The sequence below is a fragment of the Pteropus medius genome, unplaced genomic scaffold, assembly GCF_902729225.1.
Source record: "Pteropus medius unplaced genomic scaffold, Ma_sr-lr_union100, whole genome shotgun sequence".
Taxonomy (NCBI): Eukaryota; Metazoa; Chordata; class Mammalia; order Chiroptera; family Pteropodidae; genus Pteropus; species Pteropus medius.
In genome coordinates, this window is record NW_024349802.1 from 27,891,611 (window position 1) to 27,902,407 (window position 10,797).

Consider the following 10,797-nt stretch of genomic DNA (forward strand, 5'->3'; position numbering starts at 1 on the left):
GCCACCACTCAAGAACATTTTATGTTAAGAACTGCTAGGCCTTTAGAGAAAAAAACGTGATTATTTTTTGTTCCGTCGTGACACTGGGACTGGTGTTAAAAGAGGGCAAGATGGCCCAGTTTTATCAGCTTACATTACATGTATCAAATATATAAAGATTTATAGCAGGTTTATGGAACTTGTCACTTAGGATAGATTTTTCACTTTATTATTGTAAAACTAAATGAGCAATTCAAAGGCTTCTCCCACCTGCTCCCCTCTCTCCACTAAAATAAGAACAAAGGTTTATTCAACACCCCTAACACCCCTAACCACATTCAAAAGTACTGAAGTGGAGTTTTCCAACTAATTTATTTTTCATACCAAGCTTAAAAATTCCTGGGACAGTTTTCTAATAAAACTTAAGGTCAAAACATGTGGACTTTCTTTCCCTTCGTAATAATCATAATTAATCATTATACAGCCCTCTGTGGCATGCACTGTGTTAAGAATTTTACATTTTCATTTGTTTAATCTTCACAACGAACCTACAAAGTGGGTATTATAATAACTCTCGTTTTTATTTTATGGAGAAAGAAATTGATGCACAGAGAGGTTAAATGACTTGCTTAGGGTCACACAGGTGGTAGATGGTAGAGCTCAGATTCAAATTCTGGTAGCTTGCCTGCTACTGGATTTCTGCTTTTAATCATTATGTTTCATTGTCTCTAAAATGACTGCTTTGTTAGTCTCATGCTCAGTGTATATAGTTAATGGTGATGGTAAGTAAACGGGGAGGCAGAAATGAGATCACACTTACGGTGAGTGGAGGTCAAGGTATGTTGGGGGCAGCAAAAGATCTCTCTTCCCCAAATGCTCTTGCTATAGTTTATATTTTCTTTTCCAAGCGTACTTTAGAATTAGCTCATCAAATTTCATAAAAAATGTTGAGATTTTGTCAAGAGTTGCACTGAATATATAGATAATTTGGGGAGAACTGAAAATCTTTAGAATACTGAGACTGCTCATAGGATCCTGAAATATTTTTCCATTTTATTTTTTCTTTTAATTAGCAAATTTGTATATTTCTTCATCTAACTTGTATACATTTCTGATATTTATTTTTAGTTTTATTTGTGTTGCTACTATAAATGGACTTCCATTATGTTATAAAACCTATTCTAGGTATACAGAAGAGACATTAAATTCTGTATATTTATTTTACAAATGGATACCTTACTGAAACATCTTATTAGTTCTAGACAGTTGGGGTATGATTCATATTTATAACTTAGCAGATTGCCTTACTCATTGTAAATACATAATAAAGGTTTTCAGCTATTTCTATTAACAAACATATTCAATTTATTATTTTTGTATGATTTTTGCATCACATCCATTAATGAGATTGCTGTGTAGAATTTTTGGGTTAGCTTTGCTTTTAAAAAATCTATTTTTAATCATCTTTAGGAATAAAACACTATACTCCCTCCTTTGAAAATAAGAAATTTAGCCATCTTTTGGCTAAATTCCATACTCAGTCTTCCTCTTCTTCCTCCCACTTTTGTACTCCTGAGGTTTAAAGTCTAGAAGGTTGTTATAAGTAAATATGTAGGCATTATACACACAATCAGCTAATGATCAGAAGCTACAGAGGGTGGACAGATCTTACCACCCAGCACTTCCCCATTTTTAGCTCCATTCCCTACTCTCATTTACCTATTATCTTGAACCATGGCTCTTATAAATATCAGAGATAATAGGAAAGGTTTTCTCAGTTATAACCCAGGCACATCCCTATGAACCAGCAGTCGAGAGCCCTGAGCAAGGAACTAAAAAGGGCACATCCTAGGAAAAGCTTGACCCATGGAAACTTGTGAGCCCTGGGTGTGGGACAATTGAGAGTAATCCCAAATGTTTGTGCCAGACCTCCCTGTAAGCCACGAAGAGGCTGGGCAAGTCTTTCCTACCCCTAAGAATGCAGGAAGACCCAAACCAAAAGGATTCCTCTGCAGAGACCTTTTTTATATTTCCTGGCTGTGAAGGTAGAGGCTGCCTACTTTCCACCATCATTAAGACTGTGGTCACCTACAGTCCTACAGGACCCAATGACAGAAAATGGAAAAATAGAAATCCATTGAAGGTGCCCTAGCAATAAGAAACACAGAGCAGAACAAACAGAACATCTAGCCAGGGCTGATAGCAAAGATAGGTGACAACCCAATTAAAAATGATAAAAAGTGCTTGTGTGAAGAATATCTATCTAGAACTTAAAAATATTTCTGATCTTAATAATTTAGAAGATTTGAAGAAAATCACTGAATAGTTGGGCATATGGAAAAATAAAACATAAAGATGGATAACATGTGAGACTGTTTGTAAGAGAATCGGAAAATGTAGCCAACAGATACTGTATGCAAATAATGGTATTCCAGCGAGAGAGAAAAAGATAGATGAAGGAAAGACAAAAATTAAATAATAGACTAAAATATCACTGAATGAAAAAAAATGAGCAGATTAGACAGATTAAAAAGGCTGGATTGGTGAAAAAGGCTGGCGTAGACTAGCAAAATTCGCAATGTTTGAGATGAAGGGGGAAACCTTATAAAATTCTGTGAAGTCCAGTCAAATTTCCTAAAAAAGTCAGACTTATTGTGCTTTTCTTTTATTGCATTGTGAGAAAGAGGAGAGTGCGATGGAATCTAGACTTTAGAGAGAAAGTACTACAACATAATATTACTATATCCTGTCAAGATGTCTTTCCTCTGTTACATAAAATAAAAATAATTAAGGATATAAATAATTAAGGATATAATATATTCTATGTCCCTGTCCTAGAAAGTATTTAAGAGTATAAATAACAACAGTTAGCACAAGTTAGGGAAAGATAGAGTAAAATAATAGTGAAAAATGGTATGTATGATATGGGTAAAGATATATGGCCTGGGAATGCATGACATGTAGGTGAGAATGAAGGACTCTAGAAAATATATATAACTAATTTAGTAATAGCTCAGACCTAAATGGGCTAAATAATTTCAGTTAAAAACAACAACAACAACAACAACAACAACTATGAGTTGAGGGAGGAAGAAATTTTTCTAAAGATCGGATTTTGTTAGGGGATGTGGGAAATAGAATTGGAGAAAAGACGTGATGAATAAAAATGGGATAAACAGTTTGCATAGGTAGAGGATATAATGATCTTTTAAAAAAATTAATTTTAGTAGTATTGAGACACTCAATAAGAGGACTATACCTATTAACGAAATGGAAACCATTAAAGGAATAGAAAAGCAATTTAGCAAGGGAAAGAGTGAAAAGAATAGTAAAATTGTTAACACCAGCAAATACAAGAAAGAGGGAAAAATTTAGGAAACAACACTTGAAATAAGTCATAAAGCAAGTTAAAAGGATTAAAATAAAGAATATCTGTCATTATATTAAAGGCAAATATCTGAATTCCTGCATTAAAATGCAGAGACTTGTAGAAAGGGTTTTAAAAAGAAATGTATGTTACTTACATTGAACACATTTGAAATGATAAAGAAAGGTTGATAATAAAGTGGTAGTATGAATATAGTAGAAAGTGGCAAAAAAAAGAAGGAAGATGAGAATTGTTTGTATCAGATAAGGGGAAATTTAGGATTAAGAAATCCCCAAAGGGTAAATTATATATTAAATAATAATAAAAAGTAAAATTTTTGAAACAGTTCTAAAAATCAGAGGCTTATGTGCTAAACCACATACCATGATGTATTGCATTTTTCCATAAATTGATTTATCTTGCTTCATTTCAGTAAAACGCTTAATTATATTGTTATAATTAATTTTAGTTATAGTAAGAGACAATCTAAAAATTAAAAATAATTATATTGAAAGTTCGTGAAATTAAAATGTGTTTTAACAAAAAATATAAATAAATAATATATTAAAATATATTATTTATTTATAAATAATATAAATATATATAAAAATAATTCATATGAAATCATTAGTTACTTTCCTTTAAAATTATTTAAAGTTACCTATTAAAATTAAAGGACAAAATAATATTCTTTAAAGAAAACTGACATCTTAAAATAAATTTTAAAAAATTTAATTCATTCTAAATATTTTAATAAAAATAAAATTTCTCACTTCAGTGTGTTCTAGTATTCTGAGAATACTGGGGAAATGATCTGTTAGGCTAGAATTTCTTGTGTTCATAACAACTGAAAGAAAGTGTTTGGGACAAGTTAAATTGTCTTTTCCTTTAATGGAGTATTAATCCCGTTTAAATCTTCTTTGAGCTCTAAAGCAGTGTTCATCTCTGATATTAGCTGCAGAGCAACCCACAAACCTTGATGACATTTAAGAAGACTCACCTTTAGATTCAAAAACATAAAGAGATGCGCAGAACCATTTTCCATGGGATCTTATCAGTGTTAAGTCATGAGAGTGGATGCTGAGAATGTGCAGACTATCAGATCCTACATGAAGCACACTCACACTCTTTCAAATAAGTTTGTGTGCATGTGTTTTGTGATATGAAGGGTCCTCCAAAACGGTGCCCAGGGCAGGAGTCCCTTTTGCCTGTGTTGAAGGCAGTTCTGATTATAAGAAAGATATTTCATGTTAAAATCTATGTGATAGCAATAGCTTCTCTTAAAGAAAAATAGATAACTAAAATGCTGTCATTTAAAAAATCTGTCAGAAATTGAAATAACTTCAAGACCAATTCCTTCACGTCCAAATTAAAAAAAAAAAATTGTCTAGGATATCAGCTTTGTACTTGTTGTGGCCTTGTAATCCCCCATCTGTTCCTTGTCCTTTTGAATTAGAGAATTTTCTTGATATTTTCATAGGACATCATCCAGCTACTTCCTAGGAGCAGAGCATAGCTTTTCACAGGAGATCGTGAGTCAATATTCAAGGATTCACAAACTAGAGCCCATGAGCTATGAGGAAATCTGCAGATCCCTGAAGTTGTGAGCTCACATTTGTACTTGTTCTTAATTACATTTTCTTCTACATGAAGTAGAAGATCCATGGCTTTTTATCATATTCTCAAAGAGATCTCTGAGGTGACGTGCTACTCTGATATCTGTATGAGTTTTATTGAAATATCCTCATTCCTGGCATTTGAAGAGCATCATTTCTAATGTTCAGTATGGCTTTTTGATAGCTTGCCTGAAACTTTTTCAGTATTGCTTTCTTTTTTAAAAAAGTGATTTGTATTAATTTTGTCCAAATTTTGGAATTACTGTTGTCTCTTTCATAGAAAAACTATTTTAACATTGCATAGTATTCTATAGGTATTATTTGCTGTGACTTTTTTAGACATGAATATCTATTCAGAAGAGCTTTTTTGAATTAAACAGTTATGTCGCTATGCTAATTTAATTAATGCTAAAGATAAATTTGCAAAACTTAGTAAAGGTCTTTACATATAAAGATTACATTAAAAATAGGGTTTTTGGCCTTCTTTTCTCCATAAGCCCTTAAAAAAATTGCCATCTATTGTTCTCCATGGTGTTTATATTAGGCAGCTGCATGATAGTTATAAATTTAGCTTTTGCTTTGTGCTAATTTTTGGCATAATTTCTGAAATGGAACGATTTCTAAAAGCCTGTGCTGCAGGCATTTAAGGTAACCTCTTTGGAAAAGACATGATTTTAAGAAGCAAAGTATTTTATTTAAAACGAAAACATTCTAGAGAACTTAACCTCTGCATATTTATTCTCTGATGAAAGCTACCAAACTCCTATTTCCTTACTATCTCATGGTTCTTATCTTTATCCTTATTATGACCTCCAGCTTCCTAACCATTGTCTTTTTACATGGTACTTCATTTCATATGCAGTACTTCTTTATTTCCATAATGTTCAAGTCCAATAGGCTATGATTCCTTTCTCTCAAAAATTTGAGATTTCTTGGGATCTTTTCTTTTTTCAGTCTCGTGTTGTTGATACCTAATCTTGGATAATTCCTGCTACTTAATATCTGTTGCTCTGCTTGCTGCTTCCAAAATATCGCTGAAAACTGTCAGGCAGCGGGCCAGTTTATTTGACCACCAATACATTTAGTGCTAATTCATCTTGGCTCCTCTATCAATCAGAAACACTTATACTCAACTTTAATTTGTCTCCTAGTTTATTCTCTACATCTCTAGCTTTATGAGTTTCCTTTTACCTCAAGCCTCTGACCTAACTCTCTTCACTCTGGAGACAAACTTCTCTGATTCGTTATTGATTTGTCAGGGTTATCTGATATTTGCGCTCTTCGTGGTTTTGCTTTCCACATCAAATTTTCCCTGCGTGTTCATCCATTTTCTTGACTTCTATCTTTGATAAAGAATCTTATTTCATCCTACTTAAAGCTTGCATCCACTTGGGCACTCAATGCAATCTTTGTCTCCTTCAATTTGCACCTTGCTGTGTCAGTTATTCTCCACCCTTAGCATTTTCAGTATTGCAATTTTTGTCAGAATTCTTCCTTGCAGTTAAAAAAAATAATAGCTGAGACATATTGAGTACTCCGAATGTACTGAAACTCTATGGAACATTTTACATTAATTATTCAATTTTATCATTAAGATAATCCTGTGGGGTAAATACTATTATTAGTCCCATTTATAGATGAACAAACTGAGTTTTAGAGAATCTGAATGAAGATCAAAAATGAGACTCAAACTTAGGCCTGTATAACTCCAAAATAAATATTCTTAAGCATCTAGTTCCATTACTGTTACTCTCCTTCCTTTTTAATTTTAGGTTTATTGAGGAAAAAAATCTACCTTTGGTTTCTTAAATGTTTCATTCTTGCTTTACTGCTTAATCACATTAATGCACCTGACATATTAGCATAGGCCTGCTTCATTTAAAACCCTGTCTGAGCTCAGACTGTTGTGATGTTGGACAGTTGTCACTGAAACAGCTTCTTCCATTTTTTATTACCCTTCTCCCTAGCATCCCCTGATATTGTGGACTGCTGACTCTACTCCTCTTTCTCATCAATCCTTAGTCTCTCCCCAGACAGTGTTTTCCCTAAGGTTCTGTCCTTGGACATTGTATGCTATATAATCTATCTTCTGGGTATCTCATCTTCTTCGGATTCAAATACCATCTATATAGGTCATTGTCTCCCTAATATAAGCATTGACTTTGAAGTCTCTCTTTTAATAGCCAGACCTGAATTTCCAGCTGCCTAATGGCCATCTCTCCCTGTAGGTCCTAAGGGCAATTGAAATATCCATAAAACAGGTCATTATTTCCCTGGAACCTTCATTCACTCTTCCTGACTTGTCTTCATCAAAGCCATCGCCATCCATTCAGTTGGCCAATATGCTTTGGCTTCCACTTTTTCTTTATCAATTTGCCAATATTAATTTCCTTTATTAATAGTCAATCGATCACTAAATCCTTTTGATTCTGTTTTAGTGAGCTCCTGCTTTCTTTTCCTCTCTTTTTTTTTTTTTTTAAAATTGTCTCTTATCTGTACCCCTGATTTTATCATCCCTCTGTTGATATCACCTATCACAATATCCTGATGGCTTGCTTCTAGTCATTCCCTTATTCAATTCAGTCTTTGTGACGGTGGCTTTGCATAAAGAGGTCTTTCTTCAAAACCTAGTTGTGATGACCTTCATTTTTTTAAGGACTTATTCCACCTCAGAACCCAGATGTGATGAATCTTTATATTTTTCATTTTTTTAACCCCTACTCTGCATCAATATTTTCTCTCGAACATAGTATAGTAAATTTCTTTTGTTGCACAATTCTTCCAACACCTGTTTTGTTTATGTGGGGCTGACTACATTTTTACTTGTAGGGTAGTGCATGATCCAGGCCTGGCCAATTAGCAAATGGCCATGATGATTGGTCTTTGAAGGGTTGAGAAAATCTTAAATATTACAGTGGTTGTGTGGCCCCCCGAAATTCAACACCACGGCTCAACTCTACCTGACAAAATCTATCCCTTAATTTCTTGGGAGTGGGACAATTAGGAAAAAAATATGTTAAAAGTTTTTTTATAGAAATTATAGTGAAGAAGACGAGAAATAATGAGCTAGAGTGACTGAAAGAGAGAAGTACTACCATTTCCTGTAGGTGTGGCATCTGAAACCAGTCCAGGTTTGAACTTCTTTATCCATCTAAAAACACAAAGCAATAGTATGTCTGAGAGCAGAGCCAAAAAGAGAAAATAAACCCAGGGATAAATGGGAGTGATTGAGTCCTGATGAAATCCTTTGCACCTCTGAATCCAGCTACTTCTGAAGTGAGAACTAATGCTTGATATTGTTCTTAATTAGGCAAATTTCCATTTTTATTTAAGCCATTTGGGGTTGTTGTTATTATTTTTTAATTACTTTCTATAGTAACATCCTTTAAGGATATTCTGACTCTGCCTCATGTTTATACATACTTCTCTACTATTCAACTTCTCTTTCTTCTTTATCATGAATTATACATTCTTACTGCTTTGTCTTAGCTTACATTTTTTCCTTAGCCATATGTCCTTGAGTTTCTGCACTGTAAACTTTCTTTTTAACACATATTAAATATGACATCTATACCATAGTCTTCAAGAATTTCTCCCCACCATACTATAATAGAAATTTATCCATAAATTACTTTTGAATTCTTCATGTTGTGTATGTGTGTGTGTGTGTGTGTGTGTATAAAATTTTCATATGTCTGTATCTTAGTGAGAATGTAAGATTTAGGAGTTTCTTTTTCAAGACTATTTAATTTTGTACTTTCAGGTTCTAGTAAAGTGCTTTCAAAATCAGAACTGCTCAAGAAAATTGATTTAATTGCATTTTCACTATCAAATTACTGTGCACATCTAATTTTTCCTCAATGTTTCTGAAGAGAAGGAGGTTGATTATCAGAACATAGTCTACACCAGTCAAAGAAGCAAAACTTAACCTGAAGAAAAAAGTCATAGGATTCCATGAGTGATGAATTATATGTTAGTTCCTACTGAGTCCCTACATACTTAGGCAATTTTGCCACATTGAGAGTGTGGAGTGTGAGTGGATAGTGTGAGGACTTCCAGCACAGTGGTCCAAAATGGTGGTTGATACTAGGAAAGGATAATTATAGGGCTCCAATGTCCCCAAGTGATGTCCTGTTGAATAATTCATAAATCGAGACTAATTTGTGTTAGAACTAACATCCTTCATCAGACTAAAGACAAGTATGCCACTTCACAAAATTGTAGGTGTATGACTGTGCTGCTGGGAATACTGATTTCATAGCCTGACAGGGATTATAATAGTAAAAATCAACACATTTTGTTGTGGCAAAGGTGACTTTCTGAAGCTTTAAAAAATACTTGATTTGTATCATATTATGAGACGACAAAGCATCAATATTGTCTATTTTTATTTCACTCTTTTGCTTCATATCTTCTACCAGATTTTTTTCCAGCTTTATGGAGGTAAAATTGACATATTACATTATGTAAGTTTAAGGTGTGAAATGTGATTTTATATATGTATATATTGCAAAATGATTTAGTTATCACATCTATCACCTCACATGTTTATAGTTATTAGCTGAAAGAATAAACAGGTAAATATATCTGATACTATTCTTAAAAGTAAAAACAAAACAAAACAAAAAGGAAAACTGTCTTACCGAAAATGAAAACACATCATGAAGACACATTTGCTATTAAAGAATGTTAGAAATACTAACATATAAAGCATACTAATATGTTTTTTTAAGCATCCCATGTCAAATATAGAAAAAAATTTCATTTACATAAAATCAAGTTATCTTTTTGTTTTTCACTATGTCATCTTACTCAAGATGAATCGAAGTGTTTAATATAAAAATAAATGTATTAATATTTATGTAATCATTTATATCTGGATATACTAAAGACTTTCAAATTATGAAATCATTGTATGATACTAGGAAAGAAAGACAGTTTGACTTTATAACATTTAACAACTCTTCAACATGAGCAGCATCATATACAAAATTAAAAACTGAAATAATCATACTTAAATATGACAAATAGAATAAAAGCTCGTAATATAAAGGTTGTACTTACAAATCAATAAGAAAAAATGTTAATTAAAAATGAATTAACAACCTTATACATCAATATAGAATGGGAAGTAAAACTGAAAGAATCATTGAACCCCAACAATCATAAAAGTGCTACAAATAAAAACAACATATATAATTTTCACTTGCAAATTTGAGAGCACCAGAGAAAATGTTCCTAAGGTAAGATGAGAAATATAAATGACTGAAATTTCATTTTTCCTTTCAAGCAAGCAATTTGACAAATAACAAAATATTTTAAGATGTTTATTTTTATTTGAGTCAATAATTCTGCTTCTAGGAATTTGCCTTAGGAAAATAATCATGAGGCAACTGAGGGGTTAATTGCAGTAATATATGTAACAGTGAATGCCTGGAAATAGCATAAGTCTTCAAAATTTAATAACAAAACAAACACATTATAGTATACACAAAATATAAGCATTAAATTATGCTTTCAAAATTTTTAGTTATGTAATAATGATGAAGGTTGCCATGTAAAAGTCACTTCTTATGTGTCAGACCCTGTGCTAAGGACTTTAATATGATACCTCATATCCTTCTCACAGCTATCCAGAGAAGATAATTTTTCTGTTTTAAACATAGTAAAATGATTTAAATTACTTGACTTTGTTCACACAGTAAGTAATTCGTGAAACCTGGATATAAATCCAAAAAATTGTCTCTGAAGCCCACTTTGAGCTTCTATACTATCCTGTCACCAGAATGGTCAATGATCACAATCTAATATTGTGAAAACAAATGTGATAGTGTG